The sequence below is a fragment of the Lipotes vexillifer genome, unplaced genomic scaffold (assembly GCF_000442215.2).
Source record: "Lipotes vexillifer unplaced genomic scaffold, Lipotes_vexillifer_v1.1 scaffold1644, whole genome shotgun sequence".
NCBI lineage: Eukaryota > Metazoa > Chordata > Mammalia > Artiodactyla > Lipotidae > Lipotes > Lipotes vexillifer.
This window is the reverse complement of record NW_006770071.1, coordinates 207,215-219,554: the sequence shown is the minus strand read 5'-3', so window position 1 is coordinate 219,554 and position 12,340 is coordinate 207,215.

Sequence of the window (12,340 nt, the reverse complement as noted above, 5' to 3'; positions counted from 1 at the left end):
TGTCCCCTGCATTGGCAAGTGGATTCTTAATCACTGCGCCACCAGGGAAGTCCTCTAATTGCCATTTAAATTTTTATTCCTGGCCCTAAGTAAGCCTTGAATCCAATGGTGGGAAGTCGGGGACGGGGGAAAATACTTTGTTCATATTTGAATCTCCAGCAACTGGAAGACTATATATGGTCCATCATAGGCCCTCAATGAATTCTTATTTGAATGAATGAATAACTAAATTACTGAATGAACAGTATTGGCTTCTAAGTATGACTTAGGGAAATGATAGGAGATAATGAGGACCCATCACTGAAGCCGTGTTGGGAAGGGCCTGGTATACAAATAAGGAAGTTGGGATTGTTACTTATTCTTTTTGTTATAGGAAATGACTGAAGCTTTTTAAGCAATCAGGGAGTAATTTAGTAACCAAAGGCTGTTTTAGAAAATCATACTGATGGTCACGTAGGAGATCAGTTGGAGGTTGAAAAGACTGACGTGCACCTAAGCTTTTGTTGCTTTCAAAAATTGATAATGAAAACTTTAATGACCAAAGGACTTTTTAGTCCAGACATAGATGTGGCTGCCTTAACTCTGTTTTGTATTAACGGAAATAAATATACTTTACGGACCTTACACAGTCTAAGAGTGCCGTATAGTTTTAGAAGACAAGTCCCTATGAAATTAGTGTAAACACATTTAATGTATTCAATTATCTATCATTTCAGTAAATATAAAGTAACAAGGAACTTCTAGATCCTTAGTGGCCACCAAGACTATCCTGAGACTAAGAATAAGAAATGCTCCCCTTCTGAGTTTTTAACATCACTTTGGGAAGGAGTTCTTTGATTCCTATGGTCCTTTAAAATGTTGGACATCCAATTGCATGATTTTGTAGCCACTCTAAGATTCGAAGAGTTGGACTTACAGAAGCAGATTGTTTTGTTTCTTTCTGCCATCTGTGTTGTGGGCCCCTGATGGTCACAACTTAACATACAGTTTCAGTCAACCACTTGGAATTTTCTCCATCAGAGTTAACTGAAATGTGTCGGCCTATAGCTGAGGCTACTTCAGGTCCATCGACCTGTGCTTTTCGCACCTCTAAAACATACAAACACCTCTTTGTTACGTATCATCATAAATATTGATTGCTCACTATGACAATATATGGTTGTAAAATTTTTACAGCTCCTTCCATCAAGCAGTGGGGGTCTTTTCTCCCCTCCCCGCTGGATCTGGGCTGGCCCTCGGACTTGCTCTGACCAAAGGAAGTGACAGACATGATTCTGTGTGATTTCCAAGCCTCTGCTTAAAGCAGCCTTGGAGCTTCCACTCTCACATTCTTGGGACTCTACACCTTGAAGCAAGCCTAAGACAGTCTCTTTGAGGGAGAGACAGGGAGAAAGACAGACAGAGATCCTGTTACAATAGAGGTCCAGTCACCCCAGACATCTCAGCTGAGGCCCAAGGTATGTGAGGCCATCAAAGACCAGCCAGCCTCACGGACAGCTCTACCAGCTGATGGATTACAGATGCATGAGAAACCCCAGCAAACACCACGTGGAGCAGAGGTGAGCTGTCCCAACTGAACCCTCCCCAAATTGCCAACCTATAGAATTGTGGAAAATAATCGTTGTTGTCAGCCATTAAATTTGGGATGTTGTGGTAGACAGAATTTTAAAGATGCCCCCCGCCAAGATTCTCATTCCCTTCTTATTTAATCAAATACTAATATAGGTACTGCTGTGAAGGGATTTTTCAAATATAATTAAAGCCCCAAGTAGTTGGCCTTGTGATAGGGTCCCGACGCAATCATTTAAAGTGCTGAAGTGAGCACTTTAAAAGCAGTGAGTTTTCTTTAGTTTTTCTTAAAGGTTTTCTTAAAGATAGAGTGGCGCCACCTGACAAGGAATTACTGACAGCATTTAGAAGTTAAGAGTGGCTCCATATCCTCAAGTCTGTTCTCCAGTAGGTCTGTGTCTTTATTCCTGTTTTACCCCTAGGTTCTTCATAACATTTTTTTTTCTTAAATTCCATATATATGTGTCAGCATACGGTATTTGTCCTTCTCTTTCTGACTTACTTCACTCTGTATGACAGACTCTAGGTGGGGGAAGGGTGAGCTGTGATAGGGCGAGAGAGAGAACATGGACATATATATACTAACAAACGTAAGGTAGATAGCCAGTGGGAAGCAGCCGCATGGCACAGGGATACCGGCTCGGTTCTCTGTGGCTGCCTGGAGGGGTGGGATAGGGAGGGTGGGAGGGAGGGAGACAAAGAGGGAAGAGATATGGGAACATATGTATATGTATAACTGATTCACTCTGTTATAAAGCAGAAACTAACACACACTTGTAAAGCAATTATACCCCAATAAAGATGTTTAAAAAAAAAAAAATAAATAAATAAAATAAATAAAACTCTGTGGTAACAAAAAAAAAAAAAAAGAGTGGCTCCAGCCGACAGTCAGCAAGGGAGCTGGGGCCTCAGTTGTAAAACCAAAACTGAATTCTGCCAATGGCCTGAAAGAGTTGGAAGCAGATTCTTTCCTAGAGCCTCCAGGTAAGAGCCCAACTCAGCCAAGAACTTCTTACAGCCTTGTGAGACCCTGAGCAGAGAACCCAGTCCAGTATACCCACAACACTGACCTATAGAATCATGTGCTAATAAGCATCTAGTTTGTGCTAATTTGTTCTGCAGCAATAGAAAATTAATACAAGTAATTTATTTCAGATGACGAATACACGTACTAACATTTTCATGACACACAAGAAAGACATAACATAGAGGAGGGAATTTTAATTCTGGCTGAACATCAAAATCTTGTGGAGAGCACTTTGAACATACCAATGCCTGGGCCCACCCTGGAGATGCTGACTTAATTGATTTAATTGTTCTGGGATGTGGCCCAAGCATTGATAGTTTTGAAAAGCTCCCCAGGTGATTCTAATATGCAGCCAAAATTGAAAGCCACTAATATAAAACAAATTATGTATGGGCAAATAGATAGATGAGAGAGATTTCCACCTCATCACCCCTCCACTGTGAGATAACTACCTTAAGCATGTTGGTGACTCTATCGTTAGGGTGCTTTCAACTGGAAGAAAGAATATCCCATCAGCCATGGGACAACAAGAATATTAATCTCTCCCTTAATAGGAAATCCAAATATGAGGGGCTTCAAAGTTGGTGAGTTCAGAAGCTCTATATAACCATCTTTCCTCTGCCTCCTTCAGCATGTGGGCTTTTCTCCCAGTTTACTTCATGGTACCAAGATGGTAGCTGCTGATTCATGCACCATATATCACTTGCCACCATCCAAAGGAGGGGAGCTTCTCCTCATGTATTCCCTTCTACTAGGGAAGGAAAACTTCCCCAAAGCCTTCCCAGACTTTTGCTAAGGTTCTGCTGGCCAGAACTGGGTTACATTTCCATGCTGACTGTCGGCTGGAGCCACTGTCAAAGAGACTGGAAACGAAGAACTTGGCATGTTAAGCCTCTGTAGCGGGAGGTGGGCTCTCCTAGCAAGTTCGCAGCAGGAGAAGATGGGTGGAAGGTTACTGGGTAGACTACCCACCACCTTGATTCTTTCATGCACACCTTTATGCTCATATAAAGATATATGTTTATGTATCTCTATATACATGAATAGAATTACATCATAGATGGTCTTTACTGTGGTCATTCTCCCTCTCACATTCTAGTATTGTTATTGTAATAGTTTTAACTTATTCTGTTTTAGTCCAATAACAAATGTTCACACCTGGTGTTTATCCTTTAGTCATGTTCTCAACGCATACATAAATCATCAAAAATGCATATACTAGGACTTCCCTGGTGGCGCAGTGGTTAATGATCCACCTTCCAGTGCAGAGGACACGGGTTCGATCCCTGGTCCCGGAAGATTCCACGTGCCACGGGGCAACTAAGCCCGTGTGCCACAACTACTGAACCTGCACTCTAGAGCCTGTGTGCCACAACTACTGAGCCTGCGCTCTAGAGCCCACGAGCCGCAACTACTGAAGCCTGTGTGCCACAACTACTGCAGCCTGTGAGCCTAGAGCCCATGCTCCACAACAAGAGAAGCCACCGCAATGAGAAGCCTGTGCACCGCAACGAAGAGTAGCCCCCACTCACTGCAACTAGAGAAGGCCTGTGCACAGCAACGAAGACCCAACACAGCCAAAAATAAATAAATAAAAAATAAAGTAAATTTTAAGAAAATGCATATACTTATGTGTTGGAGAGGGGGTGCAATGGTTTATTTACCAAAAGAGGATCATATTGTATATTACAGCAGTTCTTTCAAGCCAAATACATGCAAAACACAGGTATTTTTCTTACTAATCTCTAAATATTATCTATTACTGCCCAACTTTTCTCAGTTTTCCCTCTCATTCATCTCTCCTTTCCACTCCTTCAACTTTTATCAGAGTCCTTTAAAACTGAGTACAAAGTAGCTTACTTCATACTTTGTTGTTTGGGATGTGAGGGCAACATAGTTATGAAGCAAAATATTTTCTAACTACTCCTCTGTCTTTCAGCTAGTCACTTGCACTTAGAAAAGTTTTCTGGGTATTTGCAAACGAATCAACAGACAAAGGATTAATCTCCAAAATATATAAACAGCTCATGCAGCTCAGTATTAAAGAAACAAACAACCCAATCCAAAAATGGGCAGAAGACCTAAATAGACATTTCTCCAAAGAAGACATACAGATGGGCAAGAAGCACATGAAAAGCTGCTCAACATCACTAATCATGAGAGAAATGCAAATCAAAATTACAATGAGGTATCACCTCACACTGGTTAGAACAGGCATCATCAGAAAATCTACAAACAACAAATGCTGGAGAGGGTTTGGAGAAAAGGGGACCTTCTTGCACTGTTGGTGGGAATGTAAATTGACACAGCCACTATAGAGAACAAACTAAAAATAGAATTATCATATTTGGTAATTGACCCAGCAATCCCACTACTGGCCATATATCCAGAGAAAACCATAATTCAAAAAGACACATGCACCCCAATGTTCATTGCAGCACTATTTACAATAGCCAGGACATGGAAGCAACCTAAATGCCCATCGACAGATGAATGGGTAAAGAAGTTGTGTATATATGTGGTATATATATATACAATGGAATATTACTCAGCCATAAAAAGGAATGAAATTGGGTCATTTGCAGAGACATGGATGGACCTAGAGACTGTCATACAGAGTGAAGTAAGTCAGAAAGAGAAAAACAAATAATGTGTATTAATACATATATGTGGAATCTAGAAAAATGGTACAGATGAACCGGTTTGCAAGGCAGAAATAGAGACACAGATGTAGAGAACAAACGTATGGACACCAAGGGGGGAAAGTGGCGGGGTGTTGGTGGGATGAATTGGGAGATTGGGATTGACATGTATACACTAATATGTATAAAATGGATAGGAACTAATAAGAACCTGCTGTATAGCAGAGGGAACTCCACTGTACAGTAGAAATTAACACAGCATTGTAAAACAACTGTACCCCAATTAAAAATATATATATTTAAAAAAAGAAAGAAAAGTTTTCTGGGTCTCCTGATATTCCCATGTAGCTTTTAAGATCCTTTATTCTCTTTCTACTTTCCCAATGAAAGCCAGTAATTAATTTTGTCCCTCCTAAGCTTCTGGAAGATGCATTCTCTCCTAGGCAAATGTAAGACCTTGGGATGATGTTTTGCATTTCCAAAGATGCCATATTTCCTCATGACTTTTGCTACCCAAATGGTAGGAATTCCCTATTGCAGGATAGAGAGAAATTCATTCTTTCCAGACTCCCTTCTTTTCCCATGTCTATTCCAACATGGAAAGGAGTTTCTTCACAAAGCACTAAAATACAACAATTCTGCCAAAGAGTTTTGTTTTGCTTTGTTATGTTGTTGGTTGTTTTTAGTAGGTATGGTCTTTTCTGTTATCTTTTTTTTTTTTAATTAATTAATTAATTAATTTTTGCTGTGTTGGGTCTTCGTTTCTGTGCGAGGGCTTTCTCTAGTTGTGGCAAGCGGGGGCCGCTCTTCATCGCGGTGCGTGGGCCTCTCACTGTCGCGGCCTCTCTTGCTGCGGAGCACAGGCTCCAGACGCGCAGCCTCAGTAGTTGTGGCTCACGGGCCTAGCTGCTCCGCGGCATGTGGGATCATCCCAGACCAGGGCTCGAACCCGTGTCCCCTGCATTAGCAGGCAGATTCTCAACCACTGCGCCACCAGGGAAAGTTATCTTTTAATCAGATGTGAACAAAACCAAAGAGTTGTTAAACAAATTTATATACATAGTAAACCTGAGTCCTTTCTGTCTAAACAGCTCCCTAAATACACTGATGTCTGAGTAAAGGAGAGAAGAAAAGAAGCAAAAGATCTGATCATTGGAAAAGACACAAAACCATTCAAAAAAGATTACAACAGAATTGTGACTCTTGGTCACCTTCAATTCAGGCACAGGGCAACAACTTTGTCAGACCAGGGCCTGATCAGAGTCTAATAAAATGTGAATAACGCCTAGAGCAGCCAGGGTTTCAAAACGTTGTAACCAATGTGTTTTCAGTGTGCCCACGCCACCCACTTTAGATTTAGAAATTAAAATGATTTAGTTGAGGTGATTTCATATGTAAAGATGAGGAAAGTACTCTTCCTTTACAAATAGCTCTTCATTCCCTGGCATTAGGTGACCTATCTAAAACCAAAAGACGCAAGTCCAGTTATGTGATTAATTTACATTTTTTCAACAGTGGGGGTAATTTTCTCTTCAGTGGTTTCATTCTCCCTTTTGCATTGTAAGCTTTTTTTCAGAGAAAAAGAACTTCCCACTGAATTGTCTTGGCTATTGATACTCTATGTAAGTTAGAACAGCAGAAATGCCAATAAAAAATATGACATACAGCTAAGACCTTAAATGCCATTTTAGAGGTTGAATTCCATTTTAGTCTGGCTACACTGGTTAAGATTACCCAAAAAACTTCTTTAATCCCTTTAATGTGGTCCATGCTACAATAGAGAGGAGGGGACAAAGTCAATTCTTCAAAGCGAGAACTTGTTCAATTCAGAAAATTCACTTTAAAAAAAGGGAGGGGGTCAGTGGGAGGGGCAAGGGGAGGGACCACAGGGAATTTTGGAAAAGGGTGTGGCTTTTCTGACAGCCTTAATTGGCATGCCGTCACAGAGGAGAGGATTTTGCTCTACTAATTATTTTGTGTTTTCACGAGTTGTCATTGCCGTAACAATCTCATTGTCCCCAGAGCTACCTGTTCTCTATTCTCACGCCTCCTAGCTTTCTGTTATTCTGGAATCCAGGGAAGAGAAGACAAAGGAGAAAATGGGTCTTTCCAGGTTTCTGTGTCTGTGCCCTTTGAGAATAAGACCAAGCCTGATGCAGCTTCTCCATTCTGAGGTCCTGCTCTGGACTCTTAGCATCTACTCATGCCCTGCTCAGCTGCTGCCCGGGCCGCTCTGCCTGAGCCTTAGTTCTTTCCTCGGAAGCCTCTTTGCTGCCTTTTGGGATTTTCACAATTTTCATATTTCACCACGTCAGTCCTAGGATCTCCAGCTAAAAATGAAATACACTGTTTAAACACCTTGGAAACCAAAGGACACCAAGGTCAATAACCACTGGGTCATCTCTCTCCCAGCTAAATCAAACCTTCCCGGAGTTTGTTTCCAGCGGTGGACCGATGTCACCTTTTCTTGAGACCGGAAAACTAATCAAAGTCAGGGGCTGTCTCCAGGAGGTTTCTTTTTCCTTTTTTAAAACAAATTTAGAAGAATCTAAATTAAAGACACTTCTCCAAAATATATGTTTGAATGAGGCACATTTCAAAATGTTAGTTTTAATGGTTACAACCAGTTTTTAGTATTTTGTGTGTTTCTTTCCAGACTCCCTTCTATATGTGTACTTACATTTAAAAGAATTTGAATTCCATTGCTTTCTTCAGTTAAATTTTTTACCATTTTCATTAAATAAATTTATGGTAAATATTTATGTAAATTATGCCAGCTTCAAGAGTTCAACTGTTTCTACCTCTCTGGAGATGGGATGCATAGGTAACTGGAAATAATAGCTTAATAAGTCCCAGAATTCAGATGGGCTTATTCAGGGGGCAGCCTTCACTCGGGCAGTCTGAGAGGCTGTCATCAAGTCAGGTTGAATCTTAAGGTTTGACTTCAATTTTATGAGCTGCTGTAGGTTCATAACTGACCAACAAACAATCCAGATTGCTTAGATCAGCTAATCGTCCTGTCTCTCAGCCTGAGATGTCCTTGAATTTTGGAGCCTAACTCAAATTCCAAATGCACACTAACACCTGAGGCTTTCAAGTTTGCAAAAGTACCCCGTTTCCATTTCCTTTTTACACTTTCTAAAGCTCTCCCAAACCTATGGCATGCTCCATTCAGAATGTTAGAGAATTCTCTAATCCTCTTATTTGGGAACCTGATTTGCAAATGCTAAGTGGTATATGCTTCTGCTATGTTTATTAGCATTAACGTTTGCAATTGTCTGGTCAGTCTCTGCCACTTGACTTAGAATAAAACCCTGAGGCAGTCATCAAATTTGCTCCTTCAACAGACATTTTCTATGTTCATATTCCAAGCCTCACAGAAGGCTAAGCAGCTCAGATCATCAGAAAACATTTTCCGTTAAGATAAAGTGTGATTCCTATAGGTCTCCCACCCATAGGGAAAAGTGGAAAAATTATAACCGTGTTTAACTCCCAATATACAACCCCAGCTCAACATGAAGAAATTCCAAAATAAGAAATAAAGTGAATTCGCCCCCAAAGACTCTGACAGTCCACAGATGTAGATCTGGCAGGATGCCCAGAAACTTAGATGGGTACAATTTGGACACATCAGGTTAGTTTCTTTTAACATCTCTAAATTCATCCTCTCTGGTTGCTTTCAGTCTACAGTACTGCATCAGCTCAATCCAGGGATTTTTTTTTTTTTTTCCCAAATAATTGATTTGACATGTTCTTTATGATAGCCAAGCATGTGACTGATTCACTAAATGTTTCATTTTTCACTCGGTATTTGGCACATACCCCTGGATACTGTAATTATTCTACCCTTTTTGTCTCTCCTCATTATACATGAAACACTGGAGAGAGGCCATCCTTTCTGATTGAACGCTGATATTCTCTTTCAGTGCTTTCATGGAGAGTGTTGGTTTGTGCACAGGGCCTGAGTGTGAGAATATGTGAATTAGCCCTGATTTGTGAATTGGCTGTCATCTATATTTCCATAGCCGTCACAGCCCCGCTGATCTCAATTTCTGCACCTGGAAAATGGGAATGACAAATGTTATTCCTTTCCAACAAAAAGCATGTTGAGAATTAACTCATAGAGGTCAAAAGCACCAGGAAAATGTAAGAGGAAACCGTTCACCAAAGCCAAGTGCTGACCCTCTCTCAGGTCCCAATGGATGTGCTCATCATTGTTTCTAAACAAGAAAAAAAGAAAAACCCAAAGACCCTCAAACTAGAACTGTGATTGATTGGTTGATCAACTGTGAGCTCAGTGTTTATGAGACACAAGTGTAGATATACAAAATGTACAAGGCAGATCTCATCTTTTAATCAGAGTCAAGTGTCCCTTGGAGTTGTTACATTCAGAGTAGCAGTTTGACCTCTGACAGTTGTGGCAACAGCAGTGGTGGCTTTTCCAGATCAGTGCTGTCCAATATAGTATTTCAGTGGCACGGGCTACTGAAGTACATTGGCTACATTCCAACTGCTCAGAAGCCATATATGCTAGTGGCTACCATATTGGACAGCACAGAGTCTCCACCAGCATAGAAACTTCCACTGGACAGGGCTGTCTGACACTGACAAATCTTCCCTCTCACAACTTCTCCAACTGGCCCTAAGTCAAGCTTTACAGTAGCTTCAGGTGAGTCCATCTCACACAAATGAACAACAGTCTGAATTAACAGTGCATATGAAACAAGTGCCATATTTTCATACTTTCCTTCACCCAAACCCAGTACAAGAGGCTAAGATAAGCCAAAGTGTACGCTACAAAGAGATTTATCAACCAATAATCAATACCTAATTCTAAAAAGAATTATATCATGGGACAGGGTCTAGAAATAGTCTATTTTCCTTAATATGTGAGTCCCAGTTGATTCATGGTCTGAATATCCAGGGTTTGACTGCCCTCCCCCAACCTCTCACCCCCTGATTCCTCTGTGAACTAAAGATTGATTTTATTATCCGTCCACTTCCTCCTTGTTTATGGTATCACACCTATTTGATAAAGAAGGCAACGTTAGCAGAGATTTAAGTGTTTTGCATGCTATATATGCAAAAAGGGTAAACATCAAATATAGACACAAGCTAAATGGCTTAAAATGCATTGTTTTCATGCCTTATTTTATTGCCAATCTCATATATACCTCACATCTAACAGGGAACAGGGCTCACACATCCATAAAAAGCTTACAGACCAAGCTATTGAAAGAGTAACATTGAAGTGTAGCATTCATAAAATAGCTAATGGTGCTATAGAGTTGACAGATACCATAGAAGTGTCAGAGAAATGGATGTTGAACCATCTCCTTTCAAAAATAAGAAAACTGAAATCAGGAGAGGGAACCCTCTTACACTGTTGGCGGGCATGTAAATTGATACAGCCACTGTGGAGAACAGTATGGAGGTTCCTTAAAAAACTAAAAATAAAGGTACCACATGATCCTGCAATCCCACTACTGGGCATATATCTGGAGAAAAACATGGTCCAAAAGGATACATGCACCCCAATGTTCACAACAGCCAACACACGGCAGCAACCTAAATGTTCATCAACAGAGGAATTAGTAAAGAAGGTGTGGTACATATATACAATGGAATATTACTCAGCCGTTAAAAAGAATGAAATAATGCCATTTGTGGCAACATGGATGCACCTAGAGATCATCATACTGAATGAAGTAAGTCAGAAAGAGGAAGAGAAATATCGTATGATATTCTAAAAAGAAATGATACAAATGAACTTATTTACAAAACAGAAACAGATTCACAGACTTAGAGAATGAACTTTTGGTTACAGTGGGGAGAGAAGGGTTGAGGGGAAGGGATAGTTAAGGAGTTTGGGATTGACATGTACACATTGCTATATTTTAAATGGATAACCAACAAGGACCTACTGTATAGTACAGGGACCTGTGCTCAGTATTATGTAACAACTTAAATGGGACAAGAATTTGAAAACGGATACATGTATATGTGTAACTGAATCCCTTTGCTGTACATCTGAAACTAATGCAACATTGTTAATCAACTATACTGCAATATGAAATAAAAGTTAAAAAAAAAAAAGAGAGAGGTATAGTGCTGCAGTTACTTGATGGGTAGTGGAGTCGGGATCTGAACCCAGCTCCAGACCTGGACCCAGGGCTATTTTGGACCCCTTGTTCTTTGCCCTCCTCTGATAAGGAGGATGTAGGAGATGAGCTGGGAGGGGAGGAGAAGGGAGAAAGTTGGCTTCTCTCAGTTGGCAGAAAGGCGAGTCCTCCTGGTACCTGGCCAGCACCTAGGCCACACAAGGCCCACTACTTTGCATGTGAGACACCCTTTCTTCTTAGCCTGAACCAGCATCTCTTGTGTTGCCACTTCCCAGAGTAACCTGAATGCCAACCAATGGGATCCCTGGAACCAGAGTATGGGTGGTGTGTCTTGGTTAATTCATTTTCTTTACAATGCTTTCCTTATGAAAAGCCCCAAGCTCTCTAACTTCATTTCTCTCAAATGGCATCTAAGCTTTTATCTCGAGGATTCGTAGATGTGGTTTTAGGGGTCTGTAAATCCCCTGAAAACGGACAATGAAATTCAGCTCTCAGTCCGTACCATTCATTAAATTACCAAAGATGTCCATGATTGAAAAAGGCTAAAATCTGCTATAAAGGAAGAAGAGAAAGATGCACTTTTTAGAAGAAAAAGAAAATCACTGAACCCAGGAAAATCTGTAAAATGGCCAGAAGGTATAATAAACAGCAACTTAATAGAAATAGACCATAGAAATGAAAGAGAATACAATGCTCACGAAGCCCAGGGAGAAGCAAGGCTGAAGATACATTTCCCTTAATTGTCTCTTCCTTCCTTCATTTGTCTAAGCCCAATGACAGCAGCCACTAACTCATGCCATGCTAAGGAAAGAACTAAGTGGAATCATTACTTTACCTCCCATTTCCATATTTGAGGAACGTAATCTCTTACTACATTCTGATTCGATTGAAACAATGGAGTTGAGAAATGCCCTATACCAAATAGCAAGAAATGTTCACAGGAACCTGATTTACCAGCTATAATTTTAGACTAAAATATT